Below are 14,276 nucleotides of genomic sequence, written 5' to 3'. Positions count from 1 at the left end.
AACTAGAAGCCAACACGGACTCGTCAAGAACAAATCCTGCCAAACTAATTTGATCTTGTTTTTTGATCAGGTCACCTCCCTGATAGACAGAGGTAATGCTGTAGATGTAGTATATCTTGACTTCAGGAAAGCTTTTGACAAAGTGCCCCATGATATCCTGATTAGCAAGCTAACTAGGTGTGGGCTGGATACATCAAGTGTCAGGTGGATACACAGTTGGCTACAGAATTGTACTCAGAGAGTGATAATTAATGGGTCCTTCTCTTACTGGGAGGAGGTAACAAGTGGGGTATGTCAAGGCTCAGTCCTGGGCCCAGTCCTCTTCAATATCTTTATTAATGATGTGGATGAGGGAGGGCAGGGAATACTTGTCAGATTTGCAGATCATACAAAGTTGGGTGGAATAGCTAATACTCTAAACCTTGATAGGATGGAGCACTGGACTGAAAGCAAGAGAATGAAATTCAATGGGGATATGCATAAACTACTGCACCTTGGAAAAAGAAACAAATTGCACAGTTACAAGATGGGGGATTCCTGGCTCAGCAAAACTAAAAGTGAGAAGGATCTTGGAAGTGTCCTAGATCACAAGCTAAATATGAGGCAACAGTGTGATGTGGCTACAAAAAAGCAAATGCTATTTTAGGCTGCCTTAATAGAAGTATAGTTTCCAAATCCCACAAGGTGCTAGTCCCCCTCTATTCAGCATTGGTTAGGCCTCACCTTGAGTATTGTATCCAGTTTTGGATAGCACACTTCAGGAAGGATGCTAACAAATAGGAACAAATTCAGATGAAGGCGACAAGGATGATCAGGGCTGGAAACTAAGCCTTATGAGGAAAGGCTGAAAGAATTGGGCATGTTTAGTCTTGAGAAAAGAAGGCTGAGGGATGATATGATAGCACTTTTCAAATATTTGAAAGGCTGTTGTACAGAGGAGGGACAAGATCCGTTCTCAATCATCCCAGAGTGCAGGACACACAACAATGGGCTCAAGTTAAAGGAAGTCAGATTTCGGTTGAATATCAGGAGAAACCTCCTAACTGTTAGAGCAGTGCAACAGTGGAACCAGTTACCTCAGGAGTTGATGAGTGCTCCAACACTGGAGGCATTCAAGAAAAACTTCGAAATTCACCAGGCAGATATACTTTGATTATATTCCTGCATTGAGCAGAGGGTTGGACCTGATGGCCTTGTAGGCCCCTTCCAACTTCACTTTTCTATTATTCTATGATTTCTAAAAAGGTCTGCACGATCCCATAAGCTGTACACTGAAGTACATCCCCGAGTTCAATAATGCTTATTCCAAGGTAAGTGTGCATGAGATTACAGTCTATGTGAATCCTACCATCTGAGAAAGCCATGTGGGAAGGCAAGAAACCTCTATGGCCACTAGCTAATCCGACCTGAGGGAATAGTCTTTCCTGATCCTAAATATGCTAACTTGTTATAACAGTAGAAAGGAACATTTATGTGCAGAATTTCTCCAGAAGAGATTTTTGTTGAGTAACATGTCCTTGTCAACATGTTGAGTGGAATCCTCTCTGTTCCCTTCTCTCATGCAATGGTCCATTGCACAAAACAGTTAGACTCCTTCACAGCTTGCACAATGGGCTATTTGCTACCCTTTCTGAAAATGGAAGCCTGTTGCTATTGCAAGCTGTAGATGGCACAGGAGCTCCACAGACAAAGCAAAGCATCAGCCTGTTCTCAATAGGATATGGGCCCTTCTCTCAAGATACAATTGCATGTCATGTTCTGGAAGAAAGTTAAAACATAGCAAGAAGGGATGGGGAGAGTACCACAGTTGGGCAGGGGGGTGGCAGGGTAAAAAAAAAATGAAGCAGTAACTCAAGTTATCCACTGAGGAACCAGTGCTGTTTTGGGTTGCCACAATTTGTTCTTTGGAGTTTACACAAGAGTTGCAAATACTCTGTTTTCCCAGAAAACAACATAAAAATCCAAATGGCAAACATTCTACTATTACTGCTGTTCAGATTTCATTTTTTTTAAAAAATCTTGCTCAAATGAAAGTTAGAAAATAGCAAGTAGTCTTTGGAAGGTGGTTGTGGGGAAGGAGAAAATTTGCTATTGGTGTATATGTTTGCAAACGCAGGGCACAGACGTTTCCAGGGCACATTCTAGCCAAGTCAGCCATAATCTGGTGTTTGTAGATACAAGAGCAGTAATTTGAATTGCTGTCAAATGCAATAATCCATTTAGCTTGGAGCCTTTTTCCTTTTCTCCCCTCCTACCACACTTAGTATGCATGTTGGGGTTTTTTTAACCATTCTTTTATTGCTGTCTCTAGCATTCAGTGGCATTCGGTTCCCTGTCCATAGTCCAACTTATCTCACTAATTGAGTTCCTTCTGGATGCCAAATCCACTGCACACAAATCAAATGCCTTCCAGCTGTAGTTCCAACTTTTCTTCTAATAGAGTGGAACTAGAATGAGAGTATACTTATACTGTACAGTTATAGTAGTTTAATACCATTTCAGTCTGCTATTGCTCCATTTTACATACAATTTGGATCTGATGTTGTAATGTGTTGTCAGGCTGCTTCTGATTTGTGGCAGCCATATAAATTAGTGATCTCCCAAAGGTCCAGTCATTAAATGCCCTGACAAAGATTGTGCACATGAAAGGCCCCGGCTTCTTCTATTGAGTCAATCCATCTCACATTTGGTCTTCCTCTTTTCCTGCTGCCTTCAACTTTTCCCAGCATTATTCTCTTTGTCCGTGAGTGAGTCTTGTCATGCATGGTATGTCCAAAGTACTTCAGCAACATTGTAGCTTCACGTGAGAATTGAGGATGCATTTATAGTGTGATAAGCAACTTAGAATTCTCTGCTGTAGTTCATGGAAGAGCCCTAGAGCTCTCTTGCAAAGAATTCTAAGTAGCTCACCAAAGTAGGAGTGTGAGGATTCTGTAGAATGCAGCCATGGCACTTAAACTAGTATCCAACTGCTATAAATGTGTAGTGCAGGTGCAGTCTAACAGTACAGTCCTAGCCTTCTACTGTTAATGGCCAGACGACTAGGGTGGTGTTTTATTGTCTCATTACCAACCTCTGCTTTGGCTATATGGATAGAAACCTGCCTACAACTCTCCTGTTCTATTGTGCACATGTTAGTGGAAAGTGGCTGTCCATTTTTCTCCCAAGGAGGAAAATAGACAGCCAGACCAAGCAGAAAACTCTGAAACCAAGTTTATGCATGGGGGTAGGGGTGGGTGGGAGAGATCAACTAAGTCCACAGCATCTCTGCCTCCTCCTATCTACCCCTGTCAGGCATGCCAGTCCAATTCTTCTTAAGAATTTTCAGATGTGATGCAAAAAAAAAAAAAAACACAGAAAAAAAATTTAGTTGTTACCAAGCATTCCACAATGGGCAGAAGATTTGTGTATTTTTTCTTCTGTGATACAAAGCTTCTGCGTGCACGTACAGGCACATACACAGAGTATACAACATCTGGCTGATTGATCAGAAACACCACCCAATGCTTCATTTTATGTTGGTACAAATGTATGTAAATTTAGTAAACAGATTAATTTGCTTATGCATTGTTAACATATCAGATATTGGTCAGTGATATTAGGGGACACAGGTATAGAAAAAGTTGTTTAAATGCATGTTAACTGTACATTGCACTCATTGGTTCTGTGGCTGATCCAACAGAATAAACAACAACAGCAACAGCAACAGCAACAGCAACAAAGGCAATATGTTAAATAAAGAGGAAGTTGGGAAGAGAGAAGCAGAACTTTTAACATCAGTCTTCTGCATACTGACATGCTTGGAGATGATGGGAGTTCCAACACATATAGATGGTGTTCAGTTGGGATGATGGCTTGTCACAGTCTGTATAAAAAAACTGTTCAATGTTGGTATGATTTGGGGGGGGGGGAAGCATTTTCAAGTTCCACTGCTTTCAGTGGAATATATTTGCTCATATCCTTATCTTTTAAATTGAAATCAGTGGCATTAAAATGTTTTTTAAACTATCTCTGTCTTTCCCTACCACTTTAAGGCTACAGTATAGTACTGCATTTAATTACTCATGGAGTCATTTGTTTTTATCCATGCGGTAACAGTGGGTTTGTACCCATAACCAGGTCATGCACACCTGGTTCTTTATGGCCTAACATCAGACACATCTGCCATAAGTGCAGCATTTTCTCGCTAAATGTATGACCAGGTCAATCTCTTAAGCAGTGCAATGTACCTTGTATATTTCGTGCCCATGACCTACTATAAAGAGTGCTTCCATGATTTATTTATGCTATCATTTAACATTTATTTATTACATTTCTACCCTGCATTTTCAAGAGCTTGGTGTGGCTTAGAAATAGCAAAACTTATTTAGTGCCTACAAAGCATTAAAGTAAAGCCAGACTTATGTGCTAACCTATGGCAGAACTGGGTTTTGTTATTTACTTTTGGGCTAAAGAATGCGTGTTTAACTTCCACCACACTTATCATGCATGTCTGTCTTCATCCCTAAGCTTTGTGCAGCACATAAAAGTGACAGGATCCATGCTTAAAAGGCATAAAATATACAAAAGGGGAATAAACAGCAATGGAGGGGGAGAGAGTCAGGTCACAGGTGAGGAGCAGTTGAAAGCTCAAAAATATGAAACTTGAATGATTCTATGAAAGGCTTGCCTTTATACTCTAGAGAAGGAAGAGAACAGGAAGGGGAAACACTGCATTATTGCAAAAACATAAATACATGTTGAGTTTCCAGTTATTACACAGGACCAAGCAGAACTTAAACCGAAGGCTGACAAACCCCAGAACACCCAATTGCTTTTTCTGATGAGATCAGTATTTATTTGGTATTACCAAGGATATCACAATTCTTAAATAATTAACCCACAGCCAATACGCATGGAATTGCCTCAGTAATCTCACCAGCCACAACTGCTCACAGTTTAATTAGTGGAATAAATAATTTACACCCCAAAAGTGTGCACAAGATAGTACCAACAAACGTGACAGCACTTACTTATTATTGGAAGAAAATTGGATGAAGAACACAATTCCCAGGGCATGGGCTACCCTGTGGAGTAAGTGGTGTGTTAGTGCCATTTTATCCTGTAGGGAGTAGATGAGACTTACAGAATGGTTCCGTTTGGGGGCTGTATTCCTCCCTCCATACACATTCACCAGCAGAATCAGAGATATGTTGAAAACATTTAATATGAACCACATCTGTGTGGTAGAGAAATGTTTCTCTTTGCAGACTACGCAAAACCAGACAAATAACCCAGACTCCTATCTAGAAGTACAAGCCAGACTCTTGGTATAGTAAGCAAGGTCACCTGCCCTTCTCCACACAAGGCTCAGTATCAGATGATAAAATGCAAAAATAAGGTGGCAAAATGCATAAATGACAATCAACTGATGGAAATGACAACTTAGTATCTGTTTAGAAATCTTGGACTCCTTATTCAAAGTGGAAAAGCCAATAACAGAGAAGGTGATCCTTCTTACAGTACTGGGTGCCGAGAAGCACTAAATACTGTGAACTGATATTTTGGTAACAACACGTCACATCTTAAATGCAATAAAAGTTTGATTTGAAAACCATAATCTGACAGTAGTTCAGCTTATGTCAACTGATGCTTTTACAAACAACCACCTTGGCAGGGGTGAGAAAATAAGGAATATTTTCCCCACCATTTTCCAAACTGGATTTCAGAGTGGCTTCAAAAATTAGAACACCAAACACAAGCAAAAACAGTTCCATTAATATAATCAGCACATGAAAACAGTCTAAATGATTTAAATGCCTCAGGCTGTAAATACCTTTAGAGTTTTAGGAGAGAAATGGAACTGTCTTTCTCACAGCTGCAGGGGGGAAGGGATTGGGACCCCAGTGAGAAGGGAAGGGTTAAACCTCCCCCTTTTTAGTTTCTGTGGTCCTCATTAAAATTGATCCTCTTGCCTATTCCTGAATTAAGAAAAAAAAAAGTCTGGCATAATTTCTAAGGATGTTACCTATTGGTTGGCCCTCATACAGAGGGAAGGAGATCTTTTTGGCAGCTCTGAATACAGTGCACTCCCCACTGTGCACTCTTGTCTTCCTTCACGCCCCTAATGCTTTCTCTCTTTCACCTCCTTGGTCCTCTGTACCACAGAAATCCAAGCATTGTGGTAAACAGATTGAGGATTGTATTTCTTTTGAGTGCTGTGTCAGGTGGCTGATTCAATGTGCTTGACACCTGCAAGGTATGAATGTGAACTGATCTCCATACTAATCACTGTTACTCTGAATGGCAGATTGACATCTAGCAAGACCACTGCAGGCAGCAGAGGCCAAGCGGGTGACTGTGCAGTAAGGTGCCTTTTCTCTCCTTGTAGCACTAAATTCAGTAATGGTGGAGGGCAGCTGACGTGTGCTGGATACCACCCACAGTAATTGGGAAAACATGCTGAAAAGGCCATGCTGTTCTGAAAAATGCACAAAGTTATTTGGGCACAACCAATTTGGAAACATTTGGTTGCACAGCAAGTCTTTTGGACATTGCACATACGGACATTGTAGACACCTGATTCTTGCTCTGTATGTCTACACTGAAAACACTTCTGAGTCAGAATGTCTCTGTCTTAGATTGATACAATGTGCTGAAAGCACCAAGGCCACGTAACTGAACATAGAAAATTGAAGCTGGAAACACAACCCAATTTGAGTTCTCTTGGTTTCTTGACAGGCAGCCATGCTCACTTTTGTGGACAGAAATCTCCAGGAGGTGGGAACATAAACATGGAAAGATGAAATATTTAGAATTGAAGGTTTCCTGTTCAGAATCTCTGTGAAATCAATTATTAAAACCAGACAAATAAATGAATGCTACTACTGGTGTTTAATTTTATCACTGGTTTCAAGAGAACCAATTCCTCATCCCTATCCGAGATCCAAGAAAAGAAAACCCCTAACCTGTAAACTTCTGTAGTCAAAAATACTATACATCGACATCATTTCAACAAGCAAACATCCAGTGAGCAACTGGTTGTTCTGTCTCAGAAGAAAGCTCTATCTAAATAAGGCATAGAGTATTTTATCATTCCATAATGGAAAAGACCTGTCACTCCTTGAACATCATCATATGGTCGGTGGCCAGCAGATAATGGACTGCAAAGAGTCAAGGTGACTGGCTTTGAATGCACACAAAACTAAAAATTATAGACCTGTCATTCTGTGGGCAGGCCGCAATTAGCGGTCTATGCAACTTGGAATTTCCATTTTGCCAGATGAATAATCAATTGGCTGCCGTTTTCTCCATTTAGTGACTTTAAAAAAACTATTCAAAAAATTTCTGTTACTCAGAAGGTTTTTTTCAAATGAATATGCAGTGCATTCAAGCAGATGGTATCATTTTCAAAACAACTCACTCCATAGAATGTATACAAACAAAGAAATCCCATGGGATTTGTCTAAGCATCCTGTCTTATATTAATTCTCTATGAAAATAATCATAACACTTAGTAAGGACTGTGTAAAAGGAAACAAACCCCCTCTTTCAGCCTGGTAGAATGAAAGTCAGTTTATCTTTATCCGTAACTTAATTTGAAATTTATTTGAGTTAATTTTGGTAGCACTACACTTGAAAATTGCTAAACATAAGAGTAGAGAGACATTTTGGAGATTTGCTTACCTGCTGATGAAAATGGGATCATTGTCGATAGCAGCCATTCTCAACCTTGGTCTGGGGGCTGGGGGCTGGGGCAGGGCCATAAATACAATATGTAAGAAATACAGACTGAATCAGGATTTTGTGAGTCACATAACAAACCTTATAAATTGGTGTTTCAAGCATTGTTTCCTATCTGTAACCCCTCCAAATGTGTCAGGGCTCCTCAGGGGACCACATTGCCCCACACTAAGAATAGCTGTTCCATAGATATATAAACTGCTTGAAGCAGAAAACTTAGACCCTTTCATGGACTTGATGACTCGGGGGGGGGGGGGACACTTGGTAGCCCTGCTCCTTTCTGCTGTCTTCTTTTCATGTATTAAGGGCTGAGTGTCTTCATGGAAAGCCCACTGTACCTGCCTACATTCTCTAAATGACTGACAGTAGTCACACACATTACAAATGACACACACTAAGGGGAATGCATATTTCCTGCTATTATAGTGTCCCCCCCCCTCCAGTTCTTTCAAGGCTTCAGTAAGATTTGCAAATGAAGCCTATGTTTACCTCCCAATGACCAAACACAAAAGAAAAACAAGCCAAGCCGCAACATGGAGAAAAAGGCAAACTTGTGCTTGAGTAAACACATATTTTTGCTCTCATAAGGGAGTACCACTTCTAATCTTGTGCATATCATGTCTAATTCTGCCACTTTTACTTTCACCACAAGAATCCTGCCAGATATTAAATAGTGCAAAGCATTGGCTGGGGGATTCTGGGACTTATTTTCCAGCAATGCCTACATCAGTAGAACATCCCTCAGCCTGTAGACATCTAGTCCTTGACCACACAGAAGATAAAGAGGCTGGCCCTGGGGAAAAGGCTGAGGGTGATGAAACAAGATAGCAAGTCCCTGGTGTCCTTCCTCTTATGATTTGAATCACAAGAGGGAAAATGCTTGACTACTGCTGCTGTTTGCTTATTAGGCCCAGGACACTGTCAACAGAGCCCTTTAGGGCTTTCTTATATACACATTCACTGTTATTGCTGTTATTGATATTCTTATGTTTCTGATTGAAGCCTCTCTGGCCACTTCAGAGGCAGCCCTGGAGGGTCCTCCAAACCTCAGTGAGTGGCTAGCTGGGCCATTATTTCATACATTTGCAGAAATAGCAGAAGAGATTCTGTCAAAAACAAGATATTGAATAGTTCCCAACAGGCATGAGGAACTAATCTTGCACTTCCTTGGAGCTTGGTTTACCCACCTCTCAGCCTATTTCACTAAAACCCTTTGGTTATGATAACTGTCTTTATGAAACAGTACCTTCACTAGCCAAGACTAAAAATCCAGTATCCTTTAAAACCTATTTTTAACACTAGCTTGTCAATAATAAATTAATTAATTAAATATTGAAAATGGTTATGCACAAAATCCACAGTAAGTCTTTTTGGAAATCATCTTTCCTCCAGGTCTGGTTCATGTCGGCTTTGAGATTTTTTATTGCCCAGAACCTTACTGCCAGAGCTCAGCCGAAACTGCTGTTTTTCCATGGTTACCTAAAACAATAAATCTTGCTTAAACTTTGGCTCTGCTACAGCTTAAGGTTTCAAAACCTCACTGAACTTGAGCCAGGGTTCAGAGCACAATGTGAAACCCAGTCAACTTCAAATAATTTGAGATTGCACTATGAAAACGCTTTCCATAGCTCAGCAAGAATTTTTTATGTACTTGGTAGTACTTTAATTCTACCATCGGCATTTTCTCTTTCTCCGATACATGCAGGCACATGTGCACCCATCCCCCTACAAATAAGGTCTAGCCGAAGATACGTTGCTGCCTAAAGTACAAAATAAGATGGTGCCCTTCCCATTCTATGTACACCAGCCTAATAGACAAGCAGTTGCACGTTTGTCCTCAGTTGTATCTGAAACTTTACATGTGATGGGCAGTTCCAACACCTTACTACTACCTTCCAATATCTGCTGGTTGAGGCAACCTGATACAGAAACACATTGAAAATTATCTTTATCACTAAATGTCTTCTGTTTCTGAGATGTTGTTGTTGTTTAGTCATTTAGTCATGTCCGATTCTTCGTGACCCCATGGACCAGAGCACGCCAGGCCCTCCTGTCTTACACTGCCTCCCGGAGTTGGGTCAAATTCATGTTGGCTGCTTCGATTACACTGTCCAACCATCTTGTTCTCTGTCGTCCCCTTCTCCTCCTGCCTTCACACTTTCCTAACATCAGCATCTTCTCCAGGGAGTCTTCTCTTCTCATGAGATGGCCAAAGTATTGGAGCCTCAGCTTCAGGATCTGTCCTTCCAGTGAGCACTCAGGGTTGATTTCCTTTAGAATGGATAGGTTTGTTCTCCTTGCAGTCCAGAGGACTTTCAAGAGCCTCCTCCAGCACCACAATTCAAAGGCATCAATTCTTCGGCGGTCTGCTTTCTTTATGGTCCAGCTCTCACTTCCGTACATCACTACAGGAAAAACCATAGCTTTGACTATTCAGACTTTTGTCGGCAAGGTGATGTCTCTGCTTTTTAAGATGCTGTCGAGGTTTGTCATCGCTTTCCTCCCAAGAAGCAGGCGTCTTTTAATTTTGTGGCTGCTGTCACCATCTGCAGTGATCATGGAGCCCAAGAAAGTAAAATCTGTCACTGCCTCCATCTCTTCCCCTTCTATTTGCCACGAGGTGATGGGACCAGTGGCTATGATCTTAGTTTTTTTGATGTTGAGCTTCAGACTGTTTTTTGCACTCTCCTCTTTCACCCTCATTACAAGGTTCCTTAATTCCTCCTCACATTCTGCCATCAGTGTGGTTTCTGAGATAGGCCACTAATAAAGTGAAGGATCCAGTAATCAGAAAAGTGAAGCTAAATTTTGTTATGCACTGTGGGCAGGATTAGCCCCATCCCTGTTCTTACCCCCATACTGACTTCTGTACCGTATATGCATCTATCAGCATGTATTAGTTACAAATCCTCATACGATGATAGGACTGTTATACCTTTAAAAGGTCTCTGGAAGAAGGAATTCCAGGAAGGATGCATCTCTCCATATAAGCCTTCCTATGCTTAAATTCCTTAGGAAAAAAGACGTTCTTTCTGTCCCACCACCCTCACAGGCATGCCTCAAGACATCTCAAGGAAGTATTGGGGAAACAATGTTCTTTTTCTTCAAATATGAATACTTGGTATTGTGAGGTGTTGACAGTAGTGAAGCAACAGGAGTAACAATTGGAGCACATACAACAGACTGCGTATGCATCCCTTCACTGTTGGTACTGTTGCTGGCTATAAGCTTAATACTATTCAGTGCTTCCAAAAACAAACAAACACCCTCCAGTTTATGAATGTGGGATAGCGTGCTTCTGTATCCATGATTCAAAAAACCCAGGAAATGGCCCAATACTGATGCACAATATTGTGCCCGCATCGACAGCAGGAAAAAAGATGCGAAGCTTTACATAGCAAAGGTCAGCTTGAAGGCTGACAACAGCAAGAGCAGCAGCGAAAATGCTGTACACGACAGGATGTTCTCTTCTGCTCACTATCATTTGCTTCATTCCCATGCAGCAATAATATACAGTAGGGTCCCCCTATCCACGGAATTTGCTGGTTCACTTATTCGCTGGCCAACATTCCCTCAAATTTTCTGCCAGTTTGGGCAGGGGCCTTGCCCCACATGAGAGGGGTTCCAGCCACGATCAGAAGCAAATGGGTGGCAACACTGGCTGCAGGTGCGTAGTGTCAATGCAGTGATGTGTGACTGTGCACCCATGCAGCTTAGATGGAATGTTGCAGCTGGCTGAAAATGCTAAATTAAAAACCACAGAAATACCTATTTATATATTTTTCAGGGTGTATTTACCAGAAATGGCCACTTGAGGGAGCCAGAGACCCTGCAATTTATAGAGATCACTACTTTTGTGCTTTTCAGCATCGCCATGGGGAGGCTTGCAACCGATCCCCCACGGATATTATGATCCTACTGTATTCTCAGAGGAAAGTATAGAAGAACTATCAGCAGCATCAACACTTTCCTGATACTCAAAAAGAGCAGATGCGGGGGGAAGAGGAAGACTACCATGTATGGACAGATCAGACACCAGCTTTTTTAAAATAGTTTTTTTTTTAAATCCCAAGAAGTTATATATAATTGGACAGCATACAGTTAAGAGTACAGTCACTGAAGCATCGGAACAGAAATGGGCGGCCAAACAGAATACATGCTGGTCATTCATAAAACCAGAATGTATGCTAGTCACTGTAATGCCTCACTGCAAAAAAAGTTTAAAAAAAAACAAAACTTATTAATGAAAAGAAAAAATAACTGACAGTGTGAATGTATTCTTAAGAAATCACATCTGACTTTTAATTTATTCATTGTTTGGACACTAAATACAAACAGTCCAGCCTTTTTATTAGTGGTGAATGACTTTGCAATTCTCAATTAAAATCTTTGCATGTGTCGACCATATGGAATAAATAAAAGGCTATAAATCTATGCTCATATGCAAGAAAATTCTTGTTCAAGAAGCCAGACTAAAGTGTTGACAATCTGTTGTTTTGTTTTTATTTTTAGGTGTAGGAAACTGTTTTCAAAAACAGCAAAAAGGACATTTTAATGTAACAGAATATTTCCCATCCTAACAGGCAATACAATTTAAACTCAGAGATATGCTGGCTGCAGTGGGTTTGGAATCGGCAGAAGCTTCTTGAGCTTATGCTAACACAACTGTATCATTTTTAAATAATGTTTTAAATATGGATATACTATCATTTTAAATCTTAATAAATTTGCTTTAAGTAATTGTTGATTTTAAAGTTTTACGCCATCTGTATCCCCACTAGAAAACCGAGGTGGGATAAAAATCAAATGAATGAATAAATAACCTTCTTGTGCTAGGTGATCTCTGATCTGCCAGCACAACTGTATCTGTTGACATAACTGCTGCGCTGGCTGAGATCAGGCAGCAGAAGAGGTAAACAGGGGTAATGAAGGGGGACAGCTGAGTTATGCCCCATTCAAACCCTCTGGACCACTATCTTTGCACAAGTTTAGGCCATGATGAGGGTGACCCTAATTTCCAACCTCCCTTAGCTCAGATAGGTTTGGATTCTACTATCTCCAATGGTTTAGAATCAGTTCAGTTTAGAATCAGTTCAGCCAGACCTCATCAATTATAGCTAGTTAGGACTGTGCCCTTTGGGTGTTTGCAAACAAGGCTTTTATCGTGCATCCTCCTCAACTCATCTTTCACATTTTATGCACGGAAGAAAATGGCCTCTTACACCTCTCCCATATTTTGTCAGCATGTCTCCTCTCATATTTCTTACCACAGAAAATCCATTAAGGAGGAAAAGATGGAATAGTGGTAGAAGCCCATTGTCTGGTCCCCAGCCTTCGGCCTCCAGATGTTCTTGGACATCAACTGCCAGAAATCCTGGCCAGTAGAGGTGGTGGTGAAAGCTTCTGGGAGTTGTAGTCCAAGAACATATGGCAGCCCAAGGTTGGGGGCCACTGGCCTAGAAGAGAACTGCCACATTGACCAATGGAATGAAGAACTTTACACGGTGCACCCACCATGCTAATAAAGACACACAGAAAGAAAATTAAATGGATAACATTGAATATACAGCTTTGCCATTTCCATGTTGATAGTCTTACGAGTATTATTGCCCCTGTTGATATATATCACTAGTGCATGGGTCAGGACCCTGAAGGAGGTCACAAAGTGTTTTCTGAAAGGTTAACATTGTTTTTTTGAGGGGGTTAACTTTGTGACCCTCAACTGGCATCTTGCAACTTGCCTGGTTCCCTTCTACATGGACCCACCCCTCCTTCACTTGTATCCCCACAAGCCAAGCTCTCTTCATTCACTGCACAGCCAGGGACCCTCCGGCTGTGTGCTTTCCTTCTCTTGCAGCCCAGCTCCTCTTCATTTCTGGCTCCCTGACCAGAGTGGGAGGTGGGACTCAGTTGCAGCCCCTGCAAACTAGGCCAGCCGCAGCAAGAGTTAAGAGGTGAGGAGGAAACAGCAGACTGGAGGGAGAGTGGCAGAAATGGGGGAGAGTGAAGAAAAAGATTCCACCACACCTCAGCCACGCATCGCCACTACCATATTAGGGAGGAAGGCTGAGGAGCAGGTGGCTGAGCCACTGTGTGAAGGGATGGTAAAAAAGAAGACAGTTCCTTTCTTGTGCAGAAAGTCACCTGCCCCCAGTAAAAGCCTATTTTAACCCATCCTTGTTAGCACCATCTCCTGGAGCCCATTAAGGGTCTGTCAGGGAGGGCAAGTGGCTTTAACAAATGCTCAGCTGTGAATTTTGAAGCTGGTTGCCCAGATACAAATACAACCAACACATTCAATATTATGGCAAAATCACATTCTGAAAAATCTATTTTAAACATGTTTTCTTTACTCCATTAAAATTTAACTGAAATAATATCAGCTGTGGGTCTGACGGCAGTTTTTAGAATATATATTTTAATTGCATTTTAATTATTTTGCCCTTTTATTTTGCCTTTTTATTGTATTTTAAATGCTGTAAGCCGCCCAGAGACCTTTGGGTAGTGTGGGCGGCATATAAGTTAAATAAATAAATAAATAAATAAATAAATAA

This window comes from Pogona vitticeps, chromosome 1 (genome assembly GCF_051106095.1).
Source record: "Pogona vitticeps strain Pit_001003342236 chromosome 1, PviZW2.1, whole genome shotgun sequence".
In the NCBI taxonomy this organism is placed as follows: Eukaryota; Metazoa; Chordata; class Lepidosauria; order Squamata; family Agamidae; genus Pogona; species Pogona vitticeps.
Note: the sequence above shows the minus strand (reverse complement) of the source record.